The sequence below is a fragment of the Scyliorhinus torazame genome, chromosome 24 (assembly GCF_047496885.1).
Source record: "Scyliorhinus torazame isolate Kashiwa2021f chromosome 24, sScyTor2.1, whole genome shotgun sequence".
NCBI classification, from domain to species: Eukaryota; Metazoa; Chordata; class Chondrichthyes; order Carcharhiniformes; family Scyliorhinidae; genus Scyliorhinus; species Scyliorhinus torazame.
The window spans coordinates 4,567,373-4,582,289 of NC_092730.1; the positions used below are offsets into that span (position 1 = coordinate 4,567,373).

The window sequence follows — 14,917 nt, forward strand, 5'->3', positions numbered from 1 at the left end:
CATCGGGAGACGGCAGGACCAGGCAGAGGGGACGTGGAGAGAGTGTTTCCACTTGTAGGAAAAACTAGAAGCAGAGGGCACCATCTCGGACTGAAGGGACGATACTTTAAAACAGAGATGAGGAGGAATTTCTCCAGCCAGAGGGTGGTGACTCTGTGGAACTCTTTGCCGCAGAAGGCTGTGGAGGCCAAATCACTGAGTGTCTTTAAGACAGAGATAGATGGGTTCTTGATCAATAAGGGGATCAGGGGTTATGGGGAGAAGGCAGGAGAATGGGGATGAGAAAATATCAGCCATGATTGAATGGCGGAGCAGACTCAATGGGCCGAGTGGCCTAATTCTGCTGCTCTGCCTTATGGTCTTGGGTCTGGACTAATTGAGCTGGGACATTAGGAATGTTGGGAACATTCCCACGTCGACGCGACCACCAAGAAAGCCCAAAAGTGCCGATACTTCCTCAGGAAACTAAGGAAATTCGGCATGTCCACATTAACCCTTACCAACTTTTACAGATGCACCATAGAAAGCATCCTATCGGGCTGCATCACAGCCTGGTATGGCAACTGCTCGTCCCAGGACCGCAAGAAACTTCAGAGAGTCGTGAACACCGCCCAGTCCATCACACGAACCTGCCTCCCATCCATTGACTCCATCTACACCTCCCGCTGCCTGGGGAAAGCGGGCAGCATAATCAAAGACCCCTCCCACCCGGCTTACTCACTCTTCCACCTTCTCCCATCGGGCAGGAGATACAGAAGTCTGAGAACACGCGCGAACAGACTCAAAAACAGCTTCTTCCCCACTGTTACCGGACTCCTAAACGACCCTCTTATGGACTGACCTCATTAACACTACACCCTGTATGCTTCACCCGATGCCGGTGCTTATGTAGTTACATTGTGTACCTTGTGTTGCCCTGTTATGTATTTTCTTTTATTCCCTTTTCTTCTCATGTACTTAATGATCTGTTGAGCTGCTCGCAGAAAAATACTTTTCACTGTACCTCGGTACACGTGACAATAAACAAATCCAATCCAATCCAGTCCAAACAGGAGGTGACATTTCGCCTGTTGCGACCGCCAATTAGCTCTTTGCCAGTCTGCACCTCAATCCTGTCTTTGCTGCCTTGCACTTGATATCCTTACCCAATAGTCAGGGAAACTCGGGTGAGCCTCTGGCCGAATGTTCATTAAGAATGTAAAAGGGAAAAGATCATTGAAGACAAATGTAGGTCCCTTACAGTCCGAAAGAGGAGAATTTATGATGGAGATGGCGGAACATTTCAACAACGACTTTAGTTCTGTCCTCTCGGACGTAGACACTAATAAGTTCCCAAAGATGCTAGCAATCCAAGAGTCTAGTGAAAAGGAGGGTTTGAGGGTAATTGGAGCGGTAACAAAAAAATGGTGAGGGAGAAATGAATGGAACCGACAGCTGATGAAATCCCCAGGGCCGGATGATCGACATCCCGGCGTGCTGAAGGAGGTGGCTGTGGAAATAGTGGCCGTGTTGGATGTCCTAGTCCAAAGTTGTGTAGATTCTGGAACAGCCTCGGCAGATTGGAGGGTGGCAAATGTGACCGCCGCTATTTAAATGGGGAGAGAGGGAGGAAACGGGGAGTTACAGAGAGAGGAATTACCCAGGTTTGCCGACAATACGAAACCTGTTGGAATGCGAGCTGCGAGGAGGACACAGAGACTGCAAAGAGGTGGAGGCGGGTTAAATGAGTGGGACAACAAGTGGCAGATGGGAGTACGATGTGCGGAAGTGTGAGGCTGTTCACTGGGATGGAAGAGTAGAAAAGCAGAATATCTTTAACGGGTGAAACTTGTAAATGCTGATGTTCAGGGAGACTTGGGTTGGTGTGAGAAACGCACAAAGTTAGTATGCGGGTACGGTGAGCAATTGGGGAAGCTAATGACGTGGCCTTGAGATTGAAATACACAGATAAAGAAGTCTTGTTGCAATTGGTAACACCGCATCTAAAAAGCTATTGACCTCCATATTTAGCGGCAGGGTAGCACAGTGGTTAGCACTGTTGCTTCACAGCTCCAGGGTCCCGGGTTCGATTCCCGGCTTGGGTCACTGTGCGGAGTCTGCGCGTTCTCCCCGTGTCTGCGTGGGTTTCCTCCGGGTGCTCCGGTTTCCTCCCACAAGTCCCGAAAGACGTGCTGTTGGGTAAATTGGACATTTTGAATTCTCCCTCTGTGTACCCGAACAGGCGCCGGAATGTGGCGACTAGGGGCTTTTCACAATAACTTCATTGCAGTGTTAATGTCAGCCCACTTGTGACACTAATAAAGATTATTATAAGGAAGGATATACTTGCATTTGAGGTAGGACAGTGAAATTTCGTTAGGTGGATCCCTGGGATGAGAGTTGGCGTGGGATGAGAGGCCGAGTAAATTGGTTCAATGTTCCCCGACGTCCATGAACAATGTCATTGACACAGAAGACTCTGAAGGAGCACGATAGGGTAGCTACTGAGAGGCCGGTTCCCACGGCTGTGAGATCCAAAAACAAGGGCACAGCATAGGGGGCTGATCATTTAGGACTGAGGGGAGGACAAATATCTTCACTCAAAAAGTTGTGAATCTTTAGAACTAACCCAGAGGGTTGCGAATGCTCCATCGCTGAATTCATGCAAGGGGGGGAACAGGCAGATTTTCAAGTGTGTCGGGGAAACGAGGGAGATGTTGAATGGGTGAGGAAGTGGGGTTGGAGCCCAGGATTGACCACGATATGGAATGGAGGAGCAGGCTCGAAGGGCTTCTATTGCTTTGATGTCCTATTAGCCGAGGAGGATGTGGTGGCCTGTTCCAACATTTATCCATCAACCAACATCTGGTCGGTGATCTAGTTTGCTTTACGTCTGCCAAGAAACTACGGCTGTGGAGTGGACAACGCTCTCGGCACCAATCAGAAGATAGTCGCCAACGGGACAGTCCTTTGGACAACGTAGGTGCCACATATCAACACTAATCGAGCAAATAGACTTTGCTGGTTTCTACACCGCCATCTCCAAGGACATGCCTCACGGGGAGGTAACCCATGCCACACGGGGAGGTAACCCATGCCAAGAGAGCAGGAGGATGCTCAAAGCTGGTTCAAGGGTGCTGTCTAAAGAAACACGAAAGACCTCAACATCAATCACCAGCGGGAAGCACGGGCTGGCAGTCGATACAAATGGTGACAGCGGCCACCACGAGGACAGGTGGTTTCAGAAACCCCAAAGCGAACACCGGTCTTGCAGGCGAGGTAGAGACCGTTCCCCACGCCACCGACAAGTGACAACATCAGGGGAGGCGCTTGAGGCAGGCGTTGCCTCCCCAGGATCGAATAGGCAGAAACGCAGCAGGGTGCTCTCACCTGACCCCCCCCCCCCCCCAACAGAGGCTGTGTTCCCATCATCGCTGGCAGAGGGCAGGATGCCGAACTCCAGTCTAGTTCCCTGTTTTGAGGGACCTTGCGACCAGCAAAACCGGGCGGGTATCTTCACCCGCCGAACAGTAACCAGACTTCAAAATAGCTCCGGGGCTGTGAAGCCCTTTTTTGACAGCGAGGATGTGCAAGGGGCTACGTGGGTCTGATCTCTCATCCTAACTGTTGAAAGATGAGTCAGAGGCCCTATCCAATACGATCGGACGGTATGGAGGTTAAAGACCCACAAGGTGGTACAAATTACGCCTGGCACGGCCCACAGTCAGCCTGTCTGGAAATACAAGGTTTTTCTGTTGATAATCTTCAGCTGAAGATGTTCTTCAGCGCTGTCCATCACAAAGAGTCCTCTCAACCTCTTCCCTCTTTATATTAGACGGTGGTTGATCTGTACCTCAAACCTATTCACCCGCCTTGACTCCATATCCTTCAATACCCTGAACACACAACAAGATCTACCAATCTCCACCTCCGCAAATCCGTCTTTGGCAATTGTTCGGGCCACCCTCTGATGAGGCTCCGGTGTATTTGCCCACAGCTGACCACAGATCGGAATGCCCACAGTCGCCTGGCCCCTCTGTCCCTTCCTCAACACCAGAGAGACCTTTCCAATCATTCAATCCGCAGTCCCTGAATCTGGAGCTCTTTGCAAGGTCATGACGAGCACTCCTTCAATCCCTTCCCCCCCCCCCCATTGGTTCGGAAGGGTTCTGAGGAAGGGGAGGCAAACGACAAGAGACACCAGCAAGGAGGTCACCAAAAGTGTGGAAATGGAACCTTGACACCGAGCTGGTCAAAATGTGTAAATGTCTGGCACAGAACGCTATCCAAGTGGTTTATTATTATTGAGCTGTTTTGAAAAAGAGGAATGTTAAAGTGGTTTGCGGAGTGCACCAGTGTCGGAACGCTGTCGCTGAGGTCACAAACGGGACGACAATGCGTTTGTGACTCCACAAGAATAATCACACTCACCAGCTTCACCTTCACAATGAAGATCCTCGCGTCATCTCTCACTGTCTCCTTACTGCTTCTGCTGTTAGCGGGCAAGTAGCGATGTTCTTGCCGTTGCTCTTAGATGTTTACCGCAGGGAAACAGGCCCTTCGGCCCAGCTGGTCCATGCCGCCCAGTTTCTATTACTAAGCTAGTCCCACTTGCCCACATTTGGCCCATTTCCCTCTGTACCCACCCGGCCCACGTAACTGTCTAACTGCTTTTGTAAAGGACAGAATCGTACCCGCCTCTACCACTGCCTCTGGCAGCCCGTTCCAGATGTTCCCCACCCTCCGTGTGAAGACATTTCCCCTCTGGTCTCTTTTCTATCTCTCCCCTCTCACCTTTAACCTATGCCCTCTATCTAGAGTCCTCTACCTTTGGGAAAAGATGTTGACTATCTACCTTATATCCACACATTATTTTATAGACCTCTATAAGATCACCCCTAAGCCTCCTTCGCTCCAGTGAAAAAAGTCCCAGCCTATCCAGCCTCTCCTTGTAACTCAGACCATCGAGCCCTGGTAGCATCCTCGTCAATCTCTGCTGCGCTCTTTCTAGTTTAACAATATCCTTCCTACAATCGGGTGACCAGAACTGCACACAGTATTCCATGTGTGGCCTTACCAATGTCTTGTACAACTTCAACAAGACGTCCCAACTCCTGTATTCAATGTTCTGACCAATGAAACCAAGCATGCCGAATGCCTTCTTCACCACCCTGTCCACCTGCGACTCCACCTTCAAGGAGCTATGAACCTGTACCCCTAGATCTCTTTGTTCTGTAACTCTCCCCACCATTAACTGAGTAGGTCCTGCCCCGATTCGATCGACCAAAATGCAACACCTCACATTTATCCAAATTAAACTCCATCTGCCATTCGTCGGCCCACTGGCCCAATTGGTCAAACGTGGGCCAAGCTGCAAACTCTCGGCATGTATTCCGAATTGAAAGCAGCTCAGCCAGCCTGACCCCTCGATGCTGCCAATAGACAGGCTGTGTGCGCAGGGCCTGAACAAAGAACAAAGAACAAAGAAAAGTACAGCACAGGAACAGGCCCTTCGGCCCTCCAAGCCCGTGCCGACCATGCTGCCCGACTAAACTACAATCTTCTACACTTCCTGGGTCCGTATCCTTCTATTCCCATCCTATTCATGTATTTGTCAAGATGCCCCTTAAACGTCACTATCGTCCCTGCTTCCACCACCTCCTCCGGTAGCGAGTTCCAGGCACCCACTACCCTCTGCGTAAAAAACGTGCCTCGTACATCTACTCTAAACCTTGTCCCTCTCACCTTAAACCTATGCCCCCTAGTAATTGACCCCTCTACCCTGGGGAAAAGCCTCTGACTATCCACTCTGTCTATGCCCCTCATAATTTTGTAGACCTCTATCAGGTCGCCCCTCAACCTCCGTCGTTCCAGTGAGAACAAACCGAGTTTATTCAACCGCTCCTCATAGCTAATGCCCCCCATACCAGGCAACATCCTGGTAAATCTCTTCTGCACCCTCTCTAAAGCCTCCACATCCTTCTGGTAGTGTGGCGACCAGAGTTGAACACTATACTCCAAGTGTGGCCTAACTAAGGTTCTATACAGCTGCAACATGACTTGCCAATTCTTATACTCAATGCCCCGGCCAATGAAGGCAAGCATGCCGTATGCCTTCTTGACTACCTTCTCCACCTGTGTCGCCCCTTTCAGTGACCTGTGGACCTGTACTCCTAGATCTCTCTGAATGTCAATACTCTTGAGGGTTCTACCATTCACTGTATATTCCCTACCTGCATTAGACCTTCCAAAATGCATTACCTCACATTTGCCTGCTCCCACTGTCTTGAACAATGACCCCCTGAATGAGTGCACCTGCCTCCACAGGAATTCATCGTCAATGGGCCTCGTTCACTGGCCAGGTGGGTGAGGAAGATTCTGCAGGACCCACCCCCAGCTCACGTCGTTCAACAAACGGAAGTGAATTCCTCCACTGGGTGTGAGGGAAGCTGCCATTTTGCCCTGCCGAGCTCGAGCACTGAGCGGCTGTCCCCCGAGGGATGGAAAATCGGTTTCATAAGACGTGGGAGCAGAATTAGGCCACTCGGCCCATCGAGTCTGCTCCGCCATTCAATCATGGCCGATATTTTCTCATCCCCATTCTCCTGCCTTCTCCCCATAACCCCTGATCCCCTCATTAATCAAGAACCTATCTATCTCTGTCTCAAAGACACTCAGTGATTTGGCCTCCACAAACTTCTACGGCAAAGAGTTCCACAGATTCACCCCCCTCTGGCTGAAGAAATTCCTCCTCATCTCTGTTTTAAAGGATCGTCCCTTCAGCCTGAGATGGTGTCCTCTGGTTCTAGTTTTTCCGACAAATCCTCTCCACGTCCACTCTATCCGGGCCTCGCAGTATCCTGTAAGTTTCAATAAGATCCCCCCTCGTCCTTCTAAACTCCATCGAGTACAGACCCAGAGTCCTCAACCGTTCCTCATACGACAAGCTCTTCGTTCCAGGGATCATTCTTGTGAACCTCCTCTGGACCCTTTCCAAGGCCCCAGCACATCCTTCCTTAGATACGGGGCCCAAAACTGCTCCCAATACTCCCAATGGGGTCTGACCAGAGCCTTATTCAGCCTCAGAAGTGCATCCCTGGTCTTGTATTCTAGCCCTCTCGACATGAATGCTAACATTGCATTTGCCTTCCTAACTGCCGACTGAACCTGCACGTTAACCTTGAGAGAATCGTGAACAAGGACTCCCAAGTCCCTTAGTGCTTCTGATTTCCTAAGCGTTTCCCCATTTAGAAAATAGTCTATGCCTAGATTCCTCCTTCCAAAGTGCATAACCTCACACTTTTCCCCACAATGCTTAGGGTTAAAACGCGCCAGCGACTGGGAGCCGAAAGCTGCGATCTCGGTGTCGAAGGCGGTGCCGTGAACTCCTCTCCGCCGTGTGAATGGGGGCAAAGTTGAGGCGGAGCGGGGGGACGGGGGGGGGGACCCTGCACCTGCACCTGTCCCACATGAGCGACCGAAGCCGCTCTGCGAAGAGACGGCCCCCTAACCCTTCCCCGTGCCCTTTTTATAAAGATCTGTGGTTCTTATTTTTCAGAAGCCTCGTGGACGGCCAGCATTCACAACTTCTCGTGGCCGGTGAGCAGCCGGATTTATTTGCCGTTACTGGGAGGCGGGCACTTGAAGCTAACCGTTTTGTTTACCCCTGTCTGTCTGGTCTCTTTAGGCGGACTGTGACTACAGCACAATCTGTGTGCGGGAGCTGCGCCCTGTCTGTGGCTCAGACGGTCAAACCTACAAGAATCGTTGTGACCTGTGCAAGGAGATAATGTGAGCCCCCCCCTGCCCCCCCGGGACACCCTGTGGTCTGACTGATCTGGAAGCTGAGTCGCGCGCAGGAGGTTGAGGCGGCCGAGATACGTCCCTCCGAGATTCTCTCCGCGTCCAGTTCCAATCCTGCCTCCAACCGGCCTCCTCCGCACGTGCGCATTCCAACTAATCCTTCAGCCTGCAAACTCTTTCTTCATTTTCGTGACAAGTGCTGAAGGACTATCTCATCGATGAAGTGTTAAACCTTGGCCCCCTCGGGGGCGCAGTGGGTTAGCACTGCTGCCTCGCGGCGCCGGGGATCCGGGTTCGATCCCAGCCCTGGGTCACTGTCCGTGTGGAGTTTGCACATTCCCCCCGTGTCTGAGTGGGTCTCACCCCCACAACCCAAAGTTGTGCAGGTCGGGTGGATTGGCCGCGCTCAATTGCCCCCCAGTGTACAGGGATGTGCTGGTTAGGTTACGGGGATGGGGCGTGGACCTGGTTAGGGCCCTCTGTCAAGACATTGGGTGCAGACTCGACGGGCCGAATGGCCTCCTACTGCACTGGAGGGATTCTATGATCCCGACCTGACTGTCTGGCAGACCTTGCCCACTGCTTTCCCTCGACAAGTTGTCACTCCTCCATTCGCAACTCTCTGGGGAGGTAGATCGGCCATCTTCCAAACTTGCGTTCATGTAGATCCCTTCATGCTCTGGGCGATTTGGACGCAGTGTGTATTAAGATTTTCTTTAAAACGGTTTGTTTACATCCAGGGCCTTGTTACGGACAGGGATTAATTTAACCAGCCTCACTACCCGTCTGAAACAGAAACGCGTATCGATCTGCTTCTCCCTTCCTAAGTGGCGGCATATTTCCCAACCCTGGGTTTCAGTGTGTTCCAATTTTCAGTCAGTAACCAGCAAACTCCAGATCGGATGAACTGAGGGTTTATTTACACACACTCGACGCACCCGTGCAGTAGCAGAGGAAAAGTCTGAGGTGATTCATTTAGGAAGGAATAACAGGAAGATCGAGTACTGGGCTAATGGTAAGATTCTTGGTAGTGTGGATGAGCAGAGGGATCTCGGTGTCCATGTACATAAATCCCTGAAAGTTGCCACCCAGGTTGAGAGGGTTGTTAAGGAGGCGTACGGTGTGTTAGCTTTTATTGGTAGAGGGATTGAGTTTCGGAGCCATGAGGTCCTGTTGCAGCCGTACAAAACTCTGGGGCGTCATTCTCCGACCCCCCGCCGGGTTGGAGAATCGCCGGGGGCTGGCGTGAATCCCGCCCCCGCCGGTTGCCGAAGTCTCCGGCACCGGATATTCGGCGGGAATCGCGCCGGTTGGCGCCCCCCCCCCCCCCCCCCCCGCTCGATTCTCCGGCCCGGATGGGCCGAAGTCTCGCCGATAAATTGCCTGTCCCGCCGGCGTGGATTAAACCACCTTTTGAACGGCGTGGGCGGGGCCCTGGGGGGGGCGCGGGGCGATCTGGCCCCGGGGGGTGCCCCCACAGTGGCCTGGCCTGCGATCGGGGCCCATCGATCCGCGAAGGGCCTGTGCCGTGGGGGCACTCTTTCCCTTCCGCCTCCCCACGGTCTCCACCATGGCGGAGGTGGAAGAGACTCCCTCCACTGCGCATGCGCGGGAAACTGTCAGCGGCCGCTGACGCTCCCGCGCATGCGCCGCCCGGAGATGTCATTTCCGCGCCAGCTGGCGGGGCAACAAAGGCCGTTTCCGCCAGCTGGCGGGGCGGAAATTCCTCCGGCGCCGGCCTAGCCCCTCATTGTTGGGGCTCGGCCCCCAAAGATGCGGAGCAATCCGCACCTTTGGGGCGGCGCGATGCCCGTCTGATTGGCATCATTTTGGGCGCCAGTCGCCGGACATCGCGCCGTTTCCGGAGAATTTCGCCCCTGGTTTGGAGTATTGCGTGCAATTCTGGTCGCCGCATTATAGGAAGGATGTGGAAGCATTGAAAAGGGTGCAGAGGAGATTTACCAGAATGTTGCCTGGTATGGAGGGAAGATCTTATGGGGAAAGGCTGAGGGACTTGAGGCTGTTTTCGTTAGAAGAAGGTTAAGAGGTGACTTAATTGAGGCATACAAGATGATCAGAGGATTGGATAGAGTGGACAGTAAGAGCCTTTTTCCTCGGATGCTGATGTCTAGCACGAGGGGACATAGCTTTAAATTGAGGGGAGATAGATATAGGACAGATGTCAGAGGTAGGTTCTTTACTCAGAGAGCAGTAAGGGCGTGGAATGCCCTGCCTGCAACAGTAGTGGACTCGCCAACACTAAGAACATTCAAATGGTCATTGGATAGACATATGGACAATAAGGGAATAGTGTAGATGGGCTTTAGAGTGGTTTCACAGGTCGGTGCAACATCGAGGGCCGAAGGGCCTGTACTGCGCTGTAGTGTTCTATGTTCTATGGAGCGAGAAAAGAAAGATTTACCGGGCACAGGGAAAAAAATAATGATTGAGTCCCCAATCAAAGTCCAGTGAGGTATTCCTTCACGGAGGTCGGCAGGCTGAAAACCTATGCTGTATATTAAATTTTTTACTTTGCATGAGGAGATAGGCACGCGGAGATGAATCAATCGTGCAAGCAATGGTACAGAAATTCCAGTAGGAACAGTGTGGAGGGGAGCCAGCTAGTCAGTCTGGGCAGTGCTCCTTTTCTGTGCTGTAGCCTTTTGATGTTAAAATGGCTGGATGAATTGTGTCCCAGGTTGTTGTGGGAGGCGAGGGGGGAGATTGCAGGGGCCCTGATCCAAATTTTTCATCTCTGGCCACGGGAGAGGTGCCGGAGGATTGGGAAACCGTGAATATGATCCCACTGTTTAAGAAAGGCTGTAGGGATAAACCAGGGAATACAGGCCAGTGAGTCTCACGTCAGTGGTGGGGAAACTAATGGAGAAAATTCTGAAGGAGAGAATCTATCTCCAGTTGCAGAGGCAAGGTTTGATCAGGAATAGTCAGCGTGGCTTTATCAGAGGGAGGTCATGCCTAACAAAATTGATTCTATATTTTGAGCATCTGACTAAGTGTGTCGATGAGGGTGGTGCAGTTGATGTAGTTTACATGGATTTCAGCAAAGCATTTGACAAGGTGCCACATGGGAGACTTATAAAGGAGGCAAATGTACCTGGGATACAGGGTAACTTGATAAGGTGGATTCAAATTGGCTGAGCTGTAGGAGACAGAGGGTGATGACAGACGTCTGCTTTAGTGACTGGACGTCAGTGTCCAGTGTCGGACCACAGGGATCTGTGCTGGGCCCCCTATTATTCATCATTTATATAAACAACATAGATGACTATGTGGAGGGTGGGGGGATCAGTAAGTTTGCGGATGACACAAAGATTGGCCGGGTGGTTAACAGTGAGGCTGAGAGTCCCGGGCTACAGGAAGATACAGACGGGATGGTCAACTGGGCAGAAAAGTGGCAGATGGAATTTAACCCTGAAAAGTGTGAGCTGATACATTTTGGAAGGAGCAGTTTAACAAGGAAATATTCAATGAGCGGCCTGACACTGGGACGTTCCGAGGAACAGAGGGAGCTTGCCGTGTTTGTCCATAAATCTCTGAAGGCAGAAGGGCAGGTTAATAGGGAGGTGAAAAAGGCATAGGGGACACTTGCCTTTATCAATCGAGGCATGGATTACAAAAGCAGGGAGGTCCTGTTGGAGTTGTATAGAACTTTGGTGAGGCCACAGCGGGAGCACTGTGTGCAACTCTGGTCGCCACATTACAGGAAGGAAGTGATCGCACTGGAGGGGGTGCAGAGGAGATTCACCAGGATGTTGCCTGGGATGGAACATTTAAGTTATGAAGAGAGATTGGATAGGCTCGGGTTATTTTCTCTGGAGCAGAGAAGACTGAGGGGCGACCTGACCGAGGTGGACAAGATTACGAGGGGCATGGACGGGGTGGATAGGGAGCAGCTGTTCCCCTTAGTTGAAGGGTCGGTTACGAGGGGGGCACAAGTTCAAGGTGAGGGGCAGGAGGTTCATGGGGGATTTGAGGAAAAACATTTTTACCCAGAGGGTGGTGAGGGTCTGGAACGCACGGCCTGGGAGGGTGGGAGAGGCGGGTCTGGAACACGCTGCCTGGGAGGGGGGGAGAGGCGGGTCTGGGACACGCTGCCTGGGAGGGTGGGAGAGGCGGGTCTGGAACACGCTGCCTGGGAGGGGGGGAGAGGCGGGTCTGGGACACGCTGCCTGGGAGGGGGGGAGAGGCGGGTCTGGAACGTGCTGCCTGGGAGGGGGGGAGGGGCGGGTCTGGATCGCGCTGCCTGGGAGGGTGGGAGAGGCGGGTCTGGAACGCGCTGCCTGGGAGGGTGGGAGAGGCGGGTCTGGAACGCACGGCCTGGGAGGGTGGGAGAGGCGGGTCTGGAACGCGCTGCCTGGGAGGGTGGGAGAGGCGGGTCCGGAACGCGCTGCCTGGGAGGGTGGGAGAGGCGGGTCCGGGACGCGCTGCCTGGGAGGGGGGGAGAGGCGGGTCTGGAACGCGCTGCCTGGGAGGGAGGGGGGGAGAGGCGGGTCTGGGACGTGCTGCCTGGGAGGGGGGGAGAGGCGGGTCTGGAACGCGCTGCCTGGGAGGGTGGGAGAGGCGGGTCTGGAACGCGCTGCCTGGGAGGGGGGGGGGGGAGAGGCGGGTCTGGAACGCGCTGCCTGGGAGGGTGGGAGGGGAGGGTCTGGAACGCGCTGCCTGGGAGGGGAGAGGCGGGTCTGGGACGCGCTGTCTGGGAGGGGGGGAGGCGGGTCTGGGACGCGCTGCCTGGGAGGGTGGGAGGGGAGGGTTGCCTCCCGTCCTGTAGAAAGTACCTGGGTGAGCACTTGGCACGTCACAGCATTCCAGGCTATGGGCCCAGTGCTGGCCAATGGGATTAGGTGGGCAGGTCAGGTGTCTTTCATGCCTCGGTGCAGACTGGATGTAATGAAGGGCCTTTTCCGCTCTGTGTGTTTTGGTGACTCTCTGACAGACTGAACTCTGCAGTACAGCCGATCAATAGAACTGCTGCCACCAGCTGTGGCTTCACGCACACGATTCCCACCTCTTCAGGGTGTCTTTGTCAAACGACGCGTATCCACCCCCACCACCACCCGTGCCGTCTGGGATCCGGCGATGGTTAAACGTTCCAACCATTAAGGCTCGAAAGGTGGGTTGCGGGGGCCCTTTCTCCGAGCAGACTATTAGGCTCCAGCTGGCCAGATCTGGCGGACGGTCTTTGTTTAGACCTTTTCGAATTTGGTCTGTGCAGCCCAGAGGGGGTCATTAGTGCCTCTTCAGAGATAGTGAGGTCTCTGCGAAACTGCTGGACGGCTCCCTCTGTCCAAGGGGCGACAGACGGACGTAGCTTCGGCCAAACGTTGTTTGACCGGCTTTTAAAGTGTTAGCAATTAGCCCGGAGGTTATCTATGGATATTTTATGAAAATATAGAGTGAGTTCCTAGTCCCCTGACAGCCTCATGGTAATTACGTTATTCTTTAGACACCAAGTGTTCTGTGTCTTCCTCCATTGGAGTGTCTCGGTCGTCAGTGCCTAAAATGAAAATGAAAATCGCTTATTGCCACATGTAGGCTTCAATGAAGTTACTGTGAAAAGCCCCTCGTCGCCACATTCCGGCGCAGGTTCGGGGGGAAATGCTTACATCATTACACCATCATTGACGTCCTTGTCTAATTAACATATCCATTAAACCTTTACATCCCATCCCACCCCCAGTATAACTTCAAAACTATTACATTGTTTTAAGCAAATTACTGTGGATGCTGCAATCTGAAACAAAATACTGGACAATCCCAGCGGTCTGACAGCGTGTGTGGAGAGAGAAGGGAGCCAATGTTTCGAGTCTGGATAGCGCTTTCTCGGGGGGGGGGGGGGGGGGGGCCTCCATCGTTAGCCCCCTTGTCTCTCCACAGAGGCTGTCCAACCTGCTGAGACTGCCCAGTGCTTTCTCTTTCTGTATTCAGTTGTTTCGTTGATCCATTTGCACCCCCACCGCCTGTTAGCTTTGTGGGCTCCTTCCCGTTTCTATCCAACTCCGCTTAGTCCCTCCCCCACCCACCTCTCCACGTCACTTTCACCATCGGCATCGGTCCCCGGCGGTGTCCTCCCCTCTCTCCTGGAGGGTCTACATTCCTCCATCTCCTCGGAAGGCAGATGCACGGGTGGGGTGGGGTCAGGAGGCACTCGTGCCAGCAGCTCCCACGGGGCTGTCACTCCGACAATGACCTCGACGACCGGTTTGGAAAAGCTGATTAAAGGCAAAAGCCCCGGGCACTCGGGTGATCAGGAAGACGAGCAAGGACCTGATATCCCCTCTTCACCGTCAGCATTTCACACCGGCTAACGGTGAAGGCTCCAGGTTGCGAAAAGGAAGCACTTTCAACTGCTATGAACAATATTGTTTCTGTATCATGCGTTGCTGCTGCAACTGGTCACTCTCTGAGCCAAGAGACATAGGAGCAGAATTAGGCCACTCGGCCCATCGAGTCTGCTCCGCCACTCAATCACGGCTGATATTTTCTCATCCCCGTTCTCCTGCCTTCTCCCCATAACCCCGGATCCCCTCATTAATCAAGAACCTGTCTATCTCTGTCTTAAAGACACTCAGTGATTTGGCCTCCACAGCCTTCTGCGGCAAAGAGTTCCACAGATTCAGGCTGAAGAAATTCCTCCTCATCTCTGTTTTAAAGGATTGTCCCTCTAGTCTGAGATGGTGCCCTCGGCTTCTAGTCTCCGACAAGTGGAAACATCCTCTCCACTGTTCTGGGCAAGGGTTTCGAGAACCCCAAAGTGTATCACGGGGTTCACCTGACCCACAACTTTTACTAGATTGTGGTACGGGGAGCACACGGCCCACTCTACAGGTGTGGGACAGCAGAAATGGAAAAGTATTTTTTAAAAGCAAAACAGTGTTTATTCCGTGAACTCAAGTTAACCTTTTTAAAACATACAGTGAACATCTTAGCAACCATCAATTCAAATACAACCCCCAAAGAATACAACACTAAGTAATCCTTTAAGCTTTCCTTTTAACATCCATAAGACTTAAAACACCTTTTACCAGAAGCACAACAGGTTAAAGTCACTACTGTTAATAGTTTTAAATCACCAGGATCGATTTACAGTCTTTAGGTTACAGAGAGAGATTCATGC

The 14,917-nt window shown here is 52.7% G+C and overlaps 1 protein-coding gene across 1 annotated transcript in view; it reads right to left on the reverse strand.

The window, feature by feature from the left end:
* LOC140400183 (REST corepressor 2-like) overlaps positions 1–14,917 on the reverse strand; it is a 1,146,610-nt gene that overhangs the window by 29,200 nt on the left and 1,102,493 nt on the right. The window lies entirely within an intron of this gene.